This window comes from Lepus europaeus, chromosome X, assembly GCF_033115175.1.
Source record: "Lepus europaeus isolate LE1 chromosome X, mLepTim1.pri, whole genome shotgun sequence".
Lineage (NCBI taxonomy): Eukaryota > Metazoa > Chordata > Mammalia > Lagomorpha > Leporidae > Lepus > Lepus europaeus.
In genome coordinates, this window is record NC_084850.1 from 76,278,842 (window position 1) to 76,286,522 (window position 7,681).

Genomic DNA, 7,681 nt, shown 5'->3' on the forward strand with positions numbered 1-7,681 from the left:
TCTACTAAACACTAAATATATCAATAGCAAAAGCTATATAACACATCAGATTTGGAGGCAAAGGTTGAACTATAATAATTACAATGAGAAAAGAAGCTTGGACAAGACAAACCCCTGAATGATTTTTTTCTGAGCTACTATTATGCTAATCACACTAAGAAACTAGAGTAATAATGCCTATTAGGAATTTTTTCATGTGATTTCTTTATGTGGTTGTCACATAGGACTTTTTTTTACAGTTATTGAAAATATAAAACTACTTACATATCTGTACATAATTCCTCTCTCATAGTTTTCTTGTAAGATTTTCACTATAAGAGAATTACAAGACACATAAACTAAAAATGATCTCTTGATGAGGGAAAAATTATTTAGATCCTAGCTTTCTCCAGGATAGAGCAGGATCAGTTGTATAAGTCCCCACTCAGAATTTCTGAGCACAGGTAGTATCCTAGAAGCTACACAGAACTCTAGGGAACAAATAAGCAGAATGGTTTTGCATTGGAACACTTGCCATTAGTAACCACCTACTGACTCTCTTAGGAAGAAATCAGACACTGAGAACATCCTGTGCCCAGACAGGCATTCAGCTTACATAAGGAAATGACCTTAATGACTTATTTTTCCTCACACAAATAAATTCAGTTTTAAAATGAACATAGTGTAGTGCAGGAATTCATTAAGCCAGGTAAATTCCCTTCAGAATACAAGAGACTTGGTAACAAAATCTCTGGGACATTATCGCAGCTAGAGTTTCTTCTACTCGTGGATGTGCGTCGTAAAGAAGAAAAGACCTTAATTTCTTTGCTGTGTGGGAGATAGAAAAACAGGAATGTTTCATGAGCTATGAAAGAGAAGCACAAATGAAATTATTTTTAAACTACCTTAAAAAAAGTCATTCCCGAACAAAAACCAAAATCCTTGATTTAACAACCAAAGATGTCCAAATTACAAGCAATTCAAATATTTCCAATTGGTTGCTGGTCCTCTGCAAAAAAAACAAAAACAAAAACAAAAAACAAACAAACAAACAAAAAAACAAAGCCAAACAAAAACCCTCTCCTATTAAATAGCTTTTATCTTTTAAAATTTTTTATTAAACATTTATTTAATGAATATAAATTTCCAAAGTACAGCTTATGGGTTACAATGGCTTCCCCCTCCCAAAACTTCCCTCCCACCCACAATCCTCCCCTTTCCCGCTCCCTCTCCCCTTCCAATCACATCATGATTCATTTTCAATTCTCTTTATATACAGAAGATCAGTTTAGTATATAATAGGTAACGATTTCAACAGTTTGCCCCCATATAGCAACACAAAGTGAAAAAAAAATACTGTTGGAGTACTAGTTATAGCATTAAATAAGAGTGTACAGCACATTAAAGACAGAGATCCTACATAATATATTTTTTAATTAATTAATTTTCTATGCCATTTGCAATTTAACACCAGGTTTTATTTTTTTCATTTCCAATTATCTTGATATACAGAAGATCGATTCAGTATATAATTAGTAAAGATCTCATCAGTTTGTACCCACGCAGAAACACAAAGTATAAAAATACTGTTTCAGTACTAGTGATAGCATCACTGCACATTAGACAACACATTAAGGACAGATCTCACATGGGATGTAAGTACACAGTGACTCCTGTTTCTGACTTAACAATTTGACACTCCTGTTCATGGCGTCAGTAATCTCCCTAGGCTCTAGTCATGAGTTGCCAGGGCTATGGAAGCCTTTAGGGTTCGCTGACTTTGATCTTATTCCGATAGGGTCCTAGTCAAAGTGGAAATTCTCTCCTCCCTTCAGAGAAAGGTACCTCCTTCTTTGATGGCCCCGTTCTTACCACTGGGCTCTCACTCACAGAGATCTTTCATTTAGGTCTTCTTTTTTTTTTTTCTTTTCCATGGTATCTCGGCTTTCCATGCCTACAATACTCTCATGGGCTCTTCTCTTTTAATTCCCAATCAGTAAGAAATGTCTGCTTGTGGCTCAACCAGCCTATAAACTGAAAGAGCTGGGGAACAGTCTAAACAACCAATGCTGGGTCCAAGGGCTGTAACCCGAGAGAGGCCAAGAGAATGTCTTCCCCAACAGAAGCAACTTCATGAACAGCTCTTCCTTCTGCCAACATGGGTCTGGAGAGGAGGACCTTTGACCCCTCGGTTTTATTCATCATCATAAGCATGAGGATCATTCCCCCACCCCAAGGCCACCTGACAAATGACCACTTGTCTCCATGCTTCAAAACAATGAACAGTGGTTCACCTCTTTGTGTTCCAGGTACTGTTTTAACTCACAGGCAAGGTTCACTAGCGTATGGTCGAGGAGATACTTCTGGATGCAAATCCGCCATCAGGTCCATGCACTCCAGCAGTGGTCAATGTAAGTAAGCCTTGAATCCGGAGGTTCCCGAGGCGGTCTCAGAGGTGATCATGCCACCTTCACCGCTGCTCATGATGGACAGGGACGCCTGGGTGCTCTGGCTTTGGGGCACCTCCATGGTCTGGGAATGGATGTCACAAACCCGGGGGCTGGGCACTTTTCTCCCTGTCTATGCCCTGGTGGGTTTCTTCATCACTTACGTGCTGGTCTCCACTCTCCTTCGATGCTCCAGCAACTCAGGGATTCTAGAAACTCCATGGACTCCTTGAAGTCAGCTCACACTTCAAAGGGTCCTGACTTGCCCACGTGTTCAGAGTTGGAACTGACCAGGTACATGAGATCCCTGAGGGTGTACAATGTTTGTAAGGGGTCTAAATTCACATGCTGAGAAAAACAAAAATACAGGATATTTGTATTCAGTTTCTTCACTGCTCAAGTAACTTTCTGTTTGGTAAGATTTTCCCCACGAAGTTCATTGTGGCACTGCTTTTTGGGAAGGTTCACATCAAGTGTGTGGGACAGCATGTTGACCAGCTGGGTGTCATAGCACAAGGCTGCAGTGATGGTATAAGTGGGGTGACTGTGCTGCATGTATGGCCCCCTGTGTGTGTTTTTCTCTTCCACCCAATTGTAGTAGACAGGGTTGTCCACGTTGTTGGGGAGGGAAATCCAAGGCCCTATAATGCTAATGCTGGAGTCTCCAACATGGTCATCGCAGACCCAGCAGCCTGAGAAGTAGGTGGTCCTCAGTGAGCTTGCTCATGGTGCTGGTGGCCATGGCGCTGTCATTCTCGGAGGACACATCTGCAGGGACAATCATATCAGTGTTTATATCCTCCATTGGAAAAATGACAGATGAAAGCTCTAATGTATGGGGTTGTTGATGACTTGCCAAATGCTCATGATGACTTCTTAAGTCAGTGGCCTTTTTCTCTACTAGTCACCAAGCTTCTGATTGGGCCTCTGCATCTTCTTTTTCTCTTGGGGCCACTGGTTTTGTATGTGTGTGTTTCTAACTGGTTATTTCAAAAGTCTCAAAATCAGAAATTCTTTCTTCCATTTGCTCTATTCTGTTGTTAAAACTCACAACTGTATTTTTTTTTCCATTGGTTGAAATTTTCAACTCTAGAATTTCCAATTGGTTCTTTTTAATGATTTCTATTTGTTGAATTTCTCACTTATATCATGCATTATCCTCACTTTCTTTATGTTTTCTGTCTGTATTCTCTTGTATCTCATTGAATTTCATTAGCAACATTATTTTGCATTGTCTTTCTGTAAATTTATAGATTTCTATTTTATTTTATTTTATTTTATTTTATTTAATGAATATAAATTTCCAAAGTACAGCTTATGGATTACAATGGCTCCCCCCCCATAACTTCCCTCCCACACGCAACCCTCCCCTTTCCCACTCGCTCTCCCCTTCCATTCACATCAAGATTCATTTTCAATTCTCTTTATATACAGAAAATCAGTTTAGTATATATAAAGATTTCAAAAGTTTGCCCTCACATAGCAACACAAAGTGAAAAAATACTGTTGGAGTACTAGTTATATCCTTTCGAAGGGGTCATGTTAACTTGCTTTTTCATGTTTCCTGTGTCCCTATGCTAATGTCTGTACATGTGGTATAATAGCCCCTTCCTTCTGGAATAGGTTTAACTGGAAATAACTTTCTTAGATGAAATTCAGGGTGTCATTTGGAATTTTGCTTTGCCTTTGTTTCTAGATGAGCCCCGCAGTGTAAACTCTGAATGATTTCCTTAGCAGTAATCCATGTCAACAATGTCCATGAGTGCCGCTGTTGTCTACCCGGCTGCCACTCATGGAGGTAGTAGCATGACTTAGAAGTGGACACGTCCTTCAAAGGTGTGTGTCTTCACTGGTTAAAGAGTTGGCTGCCAATCACACTGGGGTTTGTGATAGCTGTAACCATGGTCTGGTGCTGTGGGATACAGAGTGTTCTGTCTCTGTCCCATCAGGTAAGCCCGAGTGATTGTGGGACTTGTGGCACCAATAATCATTGCTGTGGGGCTGTGTGATATGGATGGGGCCTACACCAGGTCCTGCTGATGGGTGTAACTGATGCTGTGATTTATAGAACTGAAAGCCCTGGTTACAGCCCTGGGGCATGTAAAGGGGAGCTTGTTCCCTTTCTATGGTGTCATTACAGGTTATGTGGGCATTGTATACTGGCATATGTGGATCTTGAGTGGTCGAATGCAAGTAAATTCTTTTCTAGGTCCTGCAGGTTAGATTCTTGTGATTCTGAGGAATTTAGCATTCATAGTTGAAATCCTGGAAGAACTGGAGGTAGAGGAGGCAGTGGGGCCTTTACCAAAGTGGTGCAGGGCAAATGGCAGTTATGCTGGGGATTGTGGACTGGCAGCTGCCAGACTGAAGCAGTCAGGCACATAGGGCTCTCTAGATCCTCTAAGCGAGTTCGAGCTACTCTAAGGGTTGTTGTATCAACAGCAATAGGGTCAGAGCTGCAGGTCACAGAGGGAACTTCCCCACAGGGAGTGCATGTGTAGTACTGGGGCTCATGCTATGGGAACTCAGCACCTTGTGCTAAGATATGCAGAGGGTGACTTTCTCAAGTATGGTCCTGTGGAATTGCTCATGGGCTGATGCTGGTGTCAAGCCCCAAGAGGCTGGGGGGAACTTCCCCAAATTAAGCAGCATGAGCAGGCCTAGCTCTGGGTCTTCTGCTCAGAAATTTTACAGCTACAGGATTACAGCAGGGGGACTGCTCTCTTTCCTGGAAAGTGCACAAATATGGCTCTGGAGTTTTTCGTCCCAACAGAGCTGCTTGATGGTGTCCAAGACATAGAATTTAGCAGTGGCTCTAGCATAGCCAGCAATGTGTTGTGGTTTTGCTTTTTGTTTAAGACTTATTTTATTTATTTTAAAAGACAGAGTTACAGAGAGAGGTAGAGGCGGAAAGAGAGAGGTCTTCCATCTGCTGGTTCACTCCACAGATGGCCGCAATGGCCAGAGCTGCACTGATCCAAAGCCAGGAGCCAGGAGTTTCTTCTGGGTCTCCCACATGGATGCAGGTGCCCAAGGACTTGGGCCATCTTCCACTGCTTTCCCAGGTCATAGCAGAGAGCTGGATGGGAAGTGGAGCAGCCGGGATTAGAACCGGCACCCATACGGGATACCCGCGCTTCAGGCCAGGGCTTTAACCCACTGCGCCATGGTGTTGGCCTTGTTTTGTGTTGAACAAAGCAGGAGGTCTGGCACCAGTCAGGTTTCTTGATTGGATTTATGGCATGTGAGTGCTGTGGAATTCTTCTGTAGTTAGCGCTGCCAAGTTGTGGAGGTGGTGGGGGTTGTGATCCTTTCTGTTTACCTTCTTCTGGCAAGATGGCATCTCCCAATCCAGGTTGCTCGGGAAACAGCTGTGGCAGGCTTTGTGTCTCTCTCTTCTGGCTTTTGAAGTGTCTGTGCTGTTTGCCATTCCCATTGTCTCTTTACTAAAATTTTCCCTCAGTCATTCGCCTTCTTTGTTGTTCTCATTCTTCTCTGTGGCTAGGTGTGTAGATGTCTTGTGAATTCCCAGAATTACATATGAGATTTTGTATACTATAATGCATAATATGAGTTTGTACAAATACTTCATTTTGGAGTGATCCAGTCATTATTTAAAGACACACAACACACACACACACATGACATCCATACTCAGTCGTTGTAGTGCATGCTGCCCTTCATATTCTGGTGATGACAAAAGCCTCAGATATGAATCCAAGATGATCACAAGTGTAAAGCTTTTAATCTGAGTACTCATGGATTTACATGCAATTAAAGAAAAACATTTACCTCAGTTTATAGATAAGGAGAAGGTGAAAATCAATGCTGGTTTGGAGAAGCTCATTTCTTTATCCATATGCATTAATGAATATTCAATAATTATTCTACTTTACTTGCCCAATAATTGCTCACACGCTAGTAGCAGTGAAATTTACATGATTACAAAGATGAATGTATCTTTCTTTTCTCCAGTCAGTTGCCAAAATAGTTTAAAGCAATCATACTCCTGAACAAATCTTTCATTCAGGCCACCAGCAGGAATATAGTGCTGCATACTTATCTATTGGTGTATAATGAAATTTCTTATATTCACTGTTTTCCTGAGCCAAGAGCTAGGTGAAAAGGGAAAACTTTGCTGTAGAAACCTTGATTAAGCTGAAACCGTGCAGTGGGGGTTGAAAGAAAGAATATAGATGTAACACTGGAGTTAAATGATAGGCTTGGATACTTCTTAGTTGTACGAATTTCAGAAAAACAAATGCCTAATTGTAATCAAGGTATTAATGTATCCTCCTCAATAATTTTTTCCTTGGCTTCATCAGTGAGATTTCAATCACTGTGATAAGACCAATTTGGAAATCATTCGGGTGCATGAAAATAACACATCTTTTGTGAGAAGATAAAATAAAACATTGGAAGGAAAAAAGTGTTGGTTTAGCTCCTTTTTTTAAGATTTTATTTATTTGAAAGACAGTGTTACAGAGAGAGGTAGAGACAGAGAGAGATGTCTTCCACCTGCTGGTTCACTCCCCAGATGGCTGCAACTACCGGAGCTGCGCCGATCCAAAGCCAGGAGCTTCTTCTGGGTCTCCCACATGGGCACATCTTCCACTGCTTTCCCAGGCCACAGCAAAGAGCTGGCTCAGAAGAGGAGCAGCTGGGACTAGAACCGGTGCCCATATGGGATGCTGGCGCTTCAGGCTAGAGCTTTACCCCGCTGCGCCACAGCGCCGGCCCTTGGTTTAGCTTTAAAACCTCATTTATGATGTTGTGAGGAAAAAGAAAGAAATAAGGGAGATTAGTTTATTGGAATTGTGCCTTTTATTACATAACTACAATAAAAATAAATAAAAGACGACTTATTTCAACTATAAGCATCACATTTACTCAGATGAAAGTGAAAAACTTCACTTTAGGCTCATGGAACTCCATAGAAAAATTATTTCAAACAGTAGTCTCTTGTCCCCTAACTGTAGAAGTTTAGAACAAACTTTGGATTTTCACTTAAGTTCTCTTCAATGAAGCGTCCAATGAAGAATGTGATCTGCTCAGCTCATAGACACCATGGATCCTCATTGATTGTTATTATTTTACTTCAGCAACTCCTAGGTTTTCTCAGTTTCCATGTTGCCTTTTGAATTAACTGTAACTCATCTTCCAGTTCTGGCCTGCCTCAGACATATTTTTCCATACTTACATTCTGGTGACTTATGGCTTGTTAACACTTCATTTTCTCCAGAGTCCTGCAACCA

The 7,681-nt window shown here is 41.3% G+C and overlaps 1 pseudogene; it reads right to left on the reverse strand.

Annotated features, from left to right (window-relative positions):
• Nucleotides 1-2,385: 2,385 nt before the first annotated feature.
• On the reverse strand, nt 2,386-6,186 carry LOC133752692 (beclin 1-associated autophagy-related key regulator-like; annotated as a pseudogene).
• Nucleotides 6,187-7,681: the final 1,495 nt, after the last annotated feature.